Source organism: Chelon labrosus (genome assembly GCF_963514085.1).
Source record: "Chelon labrosus genome assembly, chromosome: 13".
NCBI lineage: Eukaryota > Metazoa > Chordata > Actinopteri > Mugiliformes > Mugilidae > Chelon > Chelon labrosus.
This window is the reverse complement of record NC_140346.1, coordinates 3493791-3502819: the sequence shown is the minus strand read 5'-3', so window position 1 is coordinate 3502819 and position 9029 is coordinate 3493791.

Genomic DNA, 9029 nt, shown 5'->3' with positions numbered 1-9029 from the left:
AAAGAAACAGATACTGTATATTTCAGACACATGACTCTGAGACGACCTTTTCATCAATAGGCCACAATCTCACAGAGGCCCTATGTGATTTAGAGGAAGTGACGATAAATGCAAAACATCCTTTCCCTGCACAACAATAGAAATGTCTAAATTGGACATTTCGTCATTTTGGGTGAATAATTTAAGCCAACATAGACCTTACTTTTAATAACTTCTTTCTGTATAGTAGTTACGCAGTTATTGCTACCTGTACACTGTCTTATTAGCTTAAATACAATCTGATTGTATGTGTTACTGTATATGTATGTCTTGTAAGAGTTCCAGAGGAAAGAATAACATCACCCACAATGACTCTTCAGAATTATTGAGTCATAAAGATATTTCCCTGGTTGTGAGACTTCAAGCTTTACCGTTACTACTCTGACAGCCCATCAGTAATAGTCTCACAGAGCCCAGCTAATAACACTCTTTGTTTCCACTAACTGACACTAATTCATTACACCCTTCACAGATTTCCCTCTTTGAAATAGTACTTTACACAAGGTATTAATTTGGAGGATAATATAATATATAATAATTTAACACCATCTACAACTTAAAAGAGTGAGCAAGTGTTTGTTTTTCATTCTTCAATGATGGTATCCATTAACAGCACTCAAAGCTCAACAATTGTAAGTTCAAAGTAAGTCACTTTGAAAATGTTGGCAGGATTATAATCACATTAAGAGGATTAAAAAAAAAAAAAGACATTGGAGCTGACTTGATCTATGCTTATATATGTAGGTCTACCAGGTGTATGCTGCAGAAAAATGGTTCAAACGGTCAACGGACTTTGGATCGGTTGGATAAAACAGACCCCCGAAGCTGAAGCTATCAGTCATGAAAGCCCCCCTTTCCCGCGGGAACAGTCACAGTAAAATTAATCTTGTATTGAGCAAACTGCCAGACATGTTTCCAGCCTTGTGGGTTTGTAAAATGTGGCAAGATATCTGCAGCGCTTAATGTAATTTCCTGCAATTTGATGGAACGATGGACTCATGAATACACACAGCGGAGGCCTAATACACTTTTTCGGTAGTTCTTTCAAAACTTAAAAAGCTTTTTTTTTTTTTTTTTTCATAAGCTCTCCTTGGCAGTGACAAGCCTCTTGGATTTAGGGATCGAGACGTGGAAGATAGCTATAAAATTCCTGCCGTGCGTGTTTGTGTGTGTGTGTGTGTGTGTCTCCAGTAAGCTCAGGAGTTGTTGATTCAGCTAAATGTTTGATCCGAAGAACTCTCTCTTCAGACTCAATCATTAATGAGGCGGACTCATGCACGGGCACACACACAAACTTGTGTTTCCGTCTTTGTGAGGACCTCCCATTCACATAATGCATTCCCTAATATGTTCACTTAAATGCCTAACCAACCCTTAGCCTTACCTGAATCATATCCTGATTGTAATCTTTCCTCTGAACCCGAGTCTTGACGAAACGCATGACAAAATGTCCCCACAACGTTAGTATTCCATGAGTACATGGCCTGCACAACTATATATAACACATACTGTACAAACACACACATGTATGATGTACAAGCTGCAGTCGAAACGGATGCCAAATTGCACTCTGCTTCATTGTCGGCAACACTTTTTCTGGAAGCCCTTGTGTATATACGCACACACTCACACACACCTGCCTCACTCCAGTCTCATGAAAGCCTCTTACAGTATAAAATAAAAGGTCAGGCCTATCAGAGTTCAACAGACATCCCTCTTGTTTCTAACAGGACCTTGTTAGCCTCCCGCCTCCTGACACACCTCACAGCCAGCTCTTGCGCTGTGAGCAGCCCGCTGCCGCTCACTTCCAACAGCCAGCTCAGCAGGACGCCAGCACAGAAAAGTTCAACGTGAGCTTGATATAAAGTAATGCATCTTATATCTGGGCCATGTTTCATTACAAAAGATTTCACTTTTCATCCTCCGGTGGATAATTGGATCCTTTCTTGCATTCAGAATGGGGGACAGTGCTTAATCTAATGGCGTATGAGGAGAAATCTGAAGTAGAATGGCGGTATGTAGTTTGTGAATAATGTAATTTATTTCTTTTAGGATAAGAATGATTTCCCCCGTGTTCAAAGCACATATTCAATGTGTCTAAAGGAACGGAAGGACAAGAAGCGAGCAGGAAAGAAGGACCAGGATTGAGGTGAGAAATAGAGCTGATGAAGCAAAATTCAGACAGTTTTTTTTCTTTCTTCCACAGGTTTCAGCTGAAACTCTGCTCTTCGTATCAATCAAGGATTAATGCCCTGTCCAATCTGCACTGCTACAACAATTAATGATCCACAGAAACAAGAGGAGAGAGAAGAGCAAAGGAGCTCTCACGAGGAAATATTAGATTGACACTCCAAAAACAATAAAAGTTCCTTATTTTCTACTATGCTATCTTTCCTTTCACTGAAAAACAGTCTCTCTCACCCTCACTCAGACACAAACCCATAAGATGAGACGTCCCGAGTTTCATTCAAAAACCTTGTACATGTCGAGAATGTTAGGATTATTATAAAATCACTTGTCACAAAGGCAGTGAAAAACGTTGCTGATTGTGAGACACCAATTTCCAGCGTTCCACGTAGCTGGGCCAGGCGTGGGTGGGATCAATTCCATTTTCAGTTTAATTAGTTCAAAACAGAAATACATTAGGTGGTAATATATTCATGAGTGCCACATTGTTGATTTATATCCTTTTGCTAACAACGGTGCGAAACTGCTTTAAAAAGTAGGAAAAGGGGACAATTTATGAGTTAATATGGAGATAAAAATGAACTGAAAAGAAATTAGGAGTGTCAGCTTGAAGTAATTGAAGACTTTCATTCCAGAGGAGATAACTAGCGTTTATGAAATGTGACACCTGTTCTGACAAAATGATTGCTACACATAAAACCCCAAACAAATCACCCCATTATTGGATTTTATTATCCATAGGAGTTTTGTTGTTTTTTTTCTCAGGGAGTAAGCTAGGTTCTGAGTGTTTGATTTGGGTGTTTGATTTGTTTGCCATCACAGGAAAAGATTGATATTTTAATGTGGTAATGTACAGGCTTGACACTTGGTTGTGATGAAACTAACCAGGCTCCAGTTTATGACTTTTGTCCTTTTGCAGTATTTGTAACTATCTTATCAGGGATGGACAAAAACAGGAGTACAAGAATCTAGTGAACAACTTCATCTCATGCTACGCTGCGACCCACCTTCTGATCAATACAGCCAAAATCATGGAGATGGTAGTGGATTTCTGGATCACAAACTGGACTGGTCAGCTAACTCAGCATACAAAAAAGGTCAGAACCGTCTCTATTTCCTCAGGAGGCTAAGGTCGTTTAATATCTGATGCTGGACATGTTCAACCAGACTATTGTTGCCAGTGCCCTCTTCTACGCTGTAGAAGGGCACCTCGTGGCTGGACAAGCTGATACAGAAGTGGGGCTCTGTGGTAGGGACAGAGCTGGAGTCCCTGACATCAGTGGCAGTGTGATGAGCTACTGGACACCGGATTTCCCATTTATCTTCCTTGTTACCTGCTTCAATAAGGTCTGAAGCCATTTTAATGCCACAAGCATTTTGACCACAAGCATCCGACTCCAAGTAAAGCCCATGGTTCTTATGACTTATGACTCTTGTGACCCTTCAACAGTGACTCGGAACCAATGGAGATGGCAAAACTGACAGAGTTGTAGCTTTTGCAGTTCATAGTTGGCATGCACCATTAACCTGACGGATAAAACAATACGTCACATGCGGACTTCATGACAGAGTCACCGCTCTCTTGTTTGTGTATGTACAGAATGACAACTTGGACTAATTAAACAATTCTGTCCTTGAGTCTTGTTCATTGGCTGGCTGCAAAATGTAGTTTTTAAGGGAAATACCTTTTCTTCAACTTGCCGACAAAATAAAGTAATTGTTTCTACTCTCAAGGGTAAGTTCACAGCTTCAAAATGTCGTTCACAGTTTTTAATGAAACCTAAATGTAGGATTTCAGACTTCGCACTTCAAACTGTGGGAGGGTAATGCGTGAAAATACCTGGGGTCTGCAAGTAAGATATAAATGTATTTAACAGCTACTGGGGTTAAACTAGGTTAAGTTGGACACTTTAATGGAATGTTGGCTGTACAGCCGCCTGTACAACTGTACTCTATTTAACACTAAGCATTTAGAGCACCTGTACCACACACACATGCTCACACAGTATTCATTATCTGTCAATGGAATAATTTCATGCCTTTTCCACTTCTACTTTGATCTCACCAAACTGACAGTTATTTCATCTTCTGCCCCTACCTAGATTAATCGTGCTTTTGAGTGCTTGTCTGCACAGCTATGCATTTTTTTGGGCAACCCTGGTGGAAGAACATGTGTCAAGTAGCATGTCAGCAATCATATAATTAACTTCCTTTCTTTCGAGCAGCAATTGCCATATTGTGCTTGCCATAGTCCTCACCATAGTCCAGAACAAAGCAGCACCTGAAAGACAAAGCCACACTGAAATGAACCATTCAGAATTGCAGATTTGTGGAATCCACCCCAGTGTACAAAGGATGGAAGGTTGCACTCTTGGTCCCAAGGGCATAGATTGTTGGGATAATGCAAAGGCAGACAAAGAATTCAAATCTACATGTAAATTAAGAGTTTCATCACATCTACATGTCAAACATGAAAAAACAACAACGAGTTAGAGAGAGATCATGCTTTACACAATAAACACAAAACATGCTAAATCAAGGGTGTATTCATAGCAGGCAATCCGCACCGTGCTCAAATTAAAGATCCTTTGACTGGCATGTTTACGTTTCAATTCAAGTGCTTCTGGTGGCACTCGTCTTTGTGTCCAGCAATTTCAGGAATTTCTTTGTTTCAAAACAAATCAACAAGAGCTTCTAAGTGTCCAAAAGAAACGGCTGCTTCTTTCCTGCAGACATGCTGTAGAGCATTTCTGCATCCAACAGGTGTGCTTACTTCATCGCCACTTCTTTGAGGGCTCTAATATTGAGTCTCATTTCATAACATAGGGCAAACTTACATTTGCACTTTCGATACCACCGACTTCTAGTTCACTGTACTGTTCTTTGGCTCTCTTGAATATTGCAGGATTCAGCTGGTCTCACCTGATGTGATTGCTCTGCATGCCTAAGCACGGAACTTGGACACAAATAAGTCACTAGGCAAAGTGTATAATGAACCCCATTGTGCAATGTGAAAGTGCTTTTCTTCAACACAGAAAGTGATGACGAGAGTGTACTTAAGCACAGAACAATGCTAAGAGTTCAGGCTGATGAGGGACTGGGGACGTCAACAATAACACTTGGGCACAATAGTACCAAGAGTGAGTACAATCACCATTCAAATGCAAGACCCTTCTGTTGTCTACACTGTCAAGAAACTACTAGTAACTGTATGTATCATAAACCACACTATGAGACTGTGCATAGCCTTTTCCTTCTTTTCTGCATATTCCTCTACAGAGACTTTTTTTGTGTCATTACGTAGTCCTCTGATATCTATATCAGTTTAGAACATTCTGTCAAAGTCATCTCTCCACACACACTCCTGCTTATATTCACTCTATAGTGTATGTCAAAGAACTAATGGAATTACATAAAGACATTGAAAAGCCAACGCTCCATTTGAGGGAGATAGAAAAGCCATTCTGCACTCGTAGATCACTCATTATTTCTCGTGTGCCATTCGGTCTCTAGTATGCCAGAAAAGAACACTCTGCCCATAAAAAGAGAGTCTAGGTCAGAGAAATGAGAGAAACAAAGAGGGATTTTTCTGTGCCAGAGGTTTTGACAGTGCAATTTAATTGTGGCTCTAATAGCACTCGAGGGGAAAATAAATGTTATTGTTATTAATATCCAGTGATTTTCTAGAAGGTTTCATCTTTTCTTACTTATTCCAGTCTGCGCTCTCTTTGTCACTGTAAATGAGTCTTCTTCTCTGTCCACAAAACAATGAGACTTTCACATCTTAATCTCTTCCTCTTTTCTTCCGTGTCCAGTGTGTCTCACACTGTGTGCATACAAACCGGCGCCAAATTGTTCCAACATGACATATGAAAGTCAAGATTTTATATTATATAATTACATGCAGTATTGACAAGGACTCATTTGAAATGAGTGGATAAGGGGATTAGTTTGCATTATTAAACCACATTAGTAGCAGTAATAGAACTTCTCAGTCTTTTTATTATTTACACCAATCATACTTGATCAGTTTGGGGTCTAGTGAATTTGGAGGCCAGGTGAACACCTTGTGGTGTTTTTCACGTATTTTTGAGTTGACTGCCATCTGCAACTGGATCACTAGATGCCAGTAAATTCTAAGGTCCTAGTGGACCTTACAGCACACAGTTTCAAATGTGATACAGCCAAGTATCAATCAGGAAAGAGTGGCCCATGAGCTGAAGGGTTATTCCATGCCAAATAAATGCAACATGCACAGTTTAATTCAAGCCAGGAACAATGCAACTATTCAATTCCATTATCTATAATGAGGTATCCTGTGGGTTGCTGGGCACTGGAGCCTATCCCAGCTGGCATTGGACAAGCAGCAGTAATAGAACCTGGACCTGTTGGCAGTCCATCAGAGGGCTAATAGAGAGACAAACTTTTTTTTCTGTCTCCTTCTTTACTTCAAAAAAATCTGAAAACAATAAGTCAAGAATAAATAAATAGCAATCCTTATGTTGCTCGTCTAATATGTATGTCAGAGTGGGGTAGAACCACAGTAGAGAGGAGGATTGGCCTTTAATCACTGGGTTTGGGTTCCTGATGTTTTGCTGCTCTGTCTTGCTGTGTTCCTAAGCATCTCCCCTCTGAAGTGCCCTTGAACACTTCAGTGAAAAACTGCCAACCATGAGGGCTAATGTTCTGTAACCCTTCACACCGAACAGTGTGGAGGAGGTCTGAATAAAACAGCAGATATACTGTGCAGCAATCATTTTCGACATTATGGAGACATTATCATTACAAGGTCATCGCCATCTCCATCCTTTCCACATCTTTATCGTCATCATCATCGTTGTAATCAGCTGATGTCATCATGTTGCCCCTTTTGCAAACAGCATGGCAGCCTAGAGAGGGATCCTGGATGTCAGGCACCTTAGGTTTTATTATTTGACCCTTTTTGACTTTTTGTCTTTATCATAATTTTTTTTATTCAACCTCACTGATCTTTATAGCTTTTTATAGCATGCAGCTAGTGACTTGAGAACAATGTTAACCATTCATAGCACATGTGATGTGACTGTCTACAATGATCCTGTTCATACATTCTTGATGATGGTTATGTGTTGCCCTACGTAGTAGATTTCAGGCTATAGGGAAACATCAGTATATCTCCAACTTTAGTTTCTGCTTTTAACATCCTGAGCGAGCCCTTGTTCCACTTCAGAACCAATAAGTCAGTCTACCATGCATGCAGGCGCCACAGCAGCTGAATTTACGTGCAGTGGCTGTAGCGGTAAAGCATTTAATAATGGTCTTCACACTTAGATGAGAGTGAAGTGTGATTTTGGCAACGAGATGAATAGATGTTATTTGCTCGTCAACCTCCACTGTCAGTGATACACAAGATGGAGGAGCCGAATCGGGGCTCAGACAGTCAGAACTCGGAGCAGCTCGTTCGGCTGGCACAGAAATGATAGAAATAAAAGTGACTATGATATTAAATGTTGCAGTCCATTCCTCCATACTTCACACTTAGTATAGACAGATCTTTCTTGTTGCAAGGACCAACATTGCCAATAAGACAAAAAAAAGAAAAACAGAATCAGTGTTAAACAGATATATGGTTATGACATGGGCGATGATGGGTTCATGTTTTGTAGATATCAATAGATTTCACAGTGAATACGCCCATTGACTCATTTGCTGGGTTTCACAAAACTGCATTCCAGTAGTCTGTAGCCAGTAACAGTACAGTGGGCTTCTGTATTTCTTTCACGTATCATGTCTGAATTAATCAAATAAACAAAGAGAAAAGATTGGTCATAAACTGGGACTTTATGTAACACGTCTTTGCAGGGGATATAATTCCAGTCATAGTGCCAGCAGGACCATACCTGTATAGGCCCTGCCACGAGACAACCAACACTTCTATATGGCTGTGAATGAATAGTAGGTTGAGGATAGACGTGACTAAATGAGCAAAGGTATAAGGGCAACATACTGCAGGTGCGTGTCCAGTATGTTTGTTTGTTCTGTTTGTACAGAAAAAGAATGTGCAGAATCCATAGAAACTTAAGCAAATTGCATAGAGAGAAGCAAACACTTACCCAGTGTGTATGTTTCCATTTGTGAACCTGTGCACGTTGGTGTTTGTAAAAATGTACGCTCACCTCAGCCCAGAAAAAGAGAAGCTAAACAGACTTTTGAGTTGTCAGGAGTGGAAGCAATGAGCTAAAAACCAAGACAAACCCCTAACAGTAGTTTTGATAGCAGAGCAATCAATACGGCTGTCTCAAACAGAGAGAGCACAAGGATGACAGTTATACGTTAGTGTGTATGTGCATGCACGAAGCCAGACACAACTGGACTCTGGATTGGTCGTAGTTATTGACTCAGTTCACTGCAAGAGCAGCGAGACACTGAGTAGTGGAATCATTATTTTGACAGTTACAAACACCCTCCACACACAGTCTTTTTTACAAACACACAACCACAAACCTGAACATAAACAGACAAGAATGCACAGAATAACATGCCTCATGCCTTCTTCACAGTCAGCAGCAAATGACTTCCTTCCTGCAGAGTATATGTACATCCTACATACAAATAAGTGCGCACATACAACCAACACTCGAGTTCATCACACACACTCACACACACACCCAGACCCAGAGTTCCTAACCTCGTCACAGCCTGCTGGCGCAGCTCATCGATCACTGTCCCCCACAAAGACAATGAGGATAGGAAGGAAATAAGAGGAGAGCAGAATAACAAATGGAGGACTGGAAAAGTTTACAAACAGCTATAGCATTGTTCTG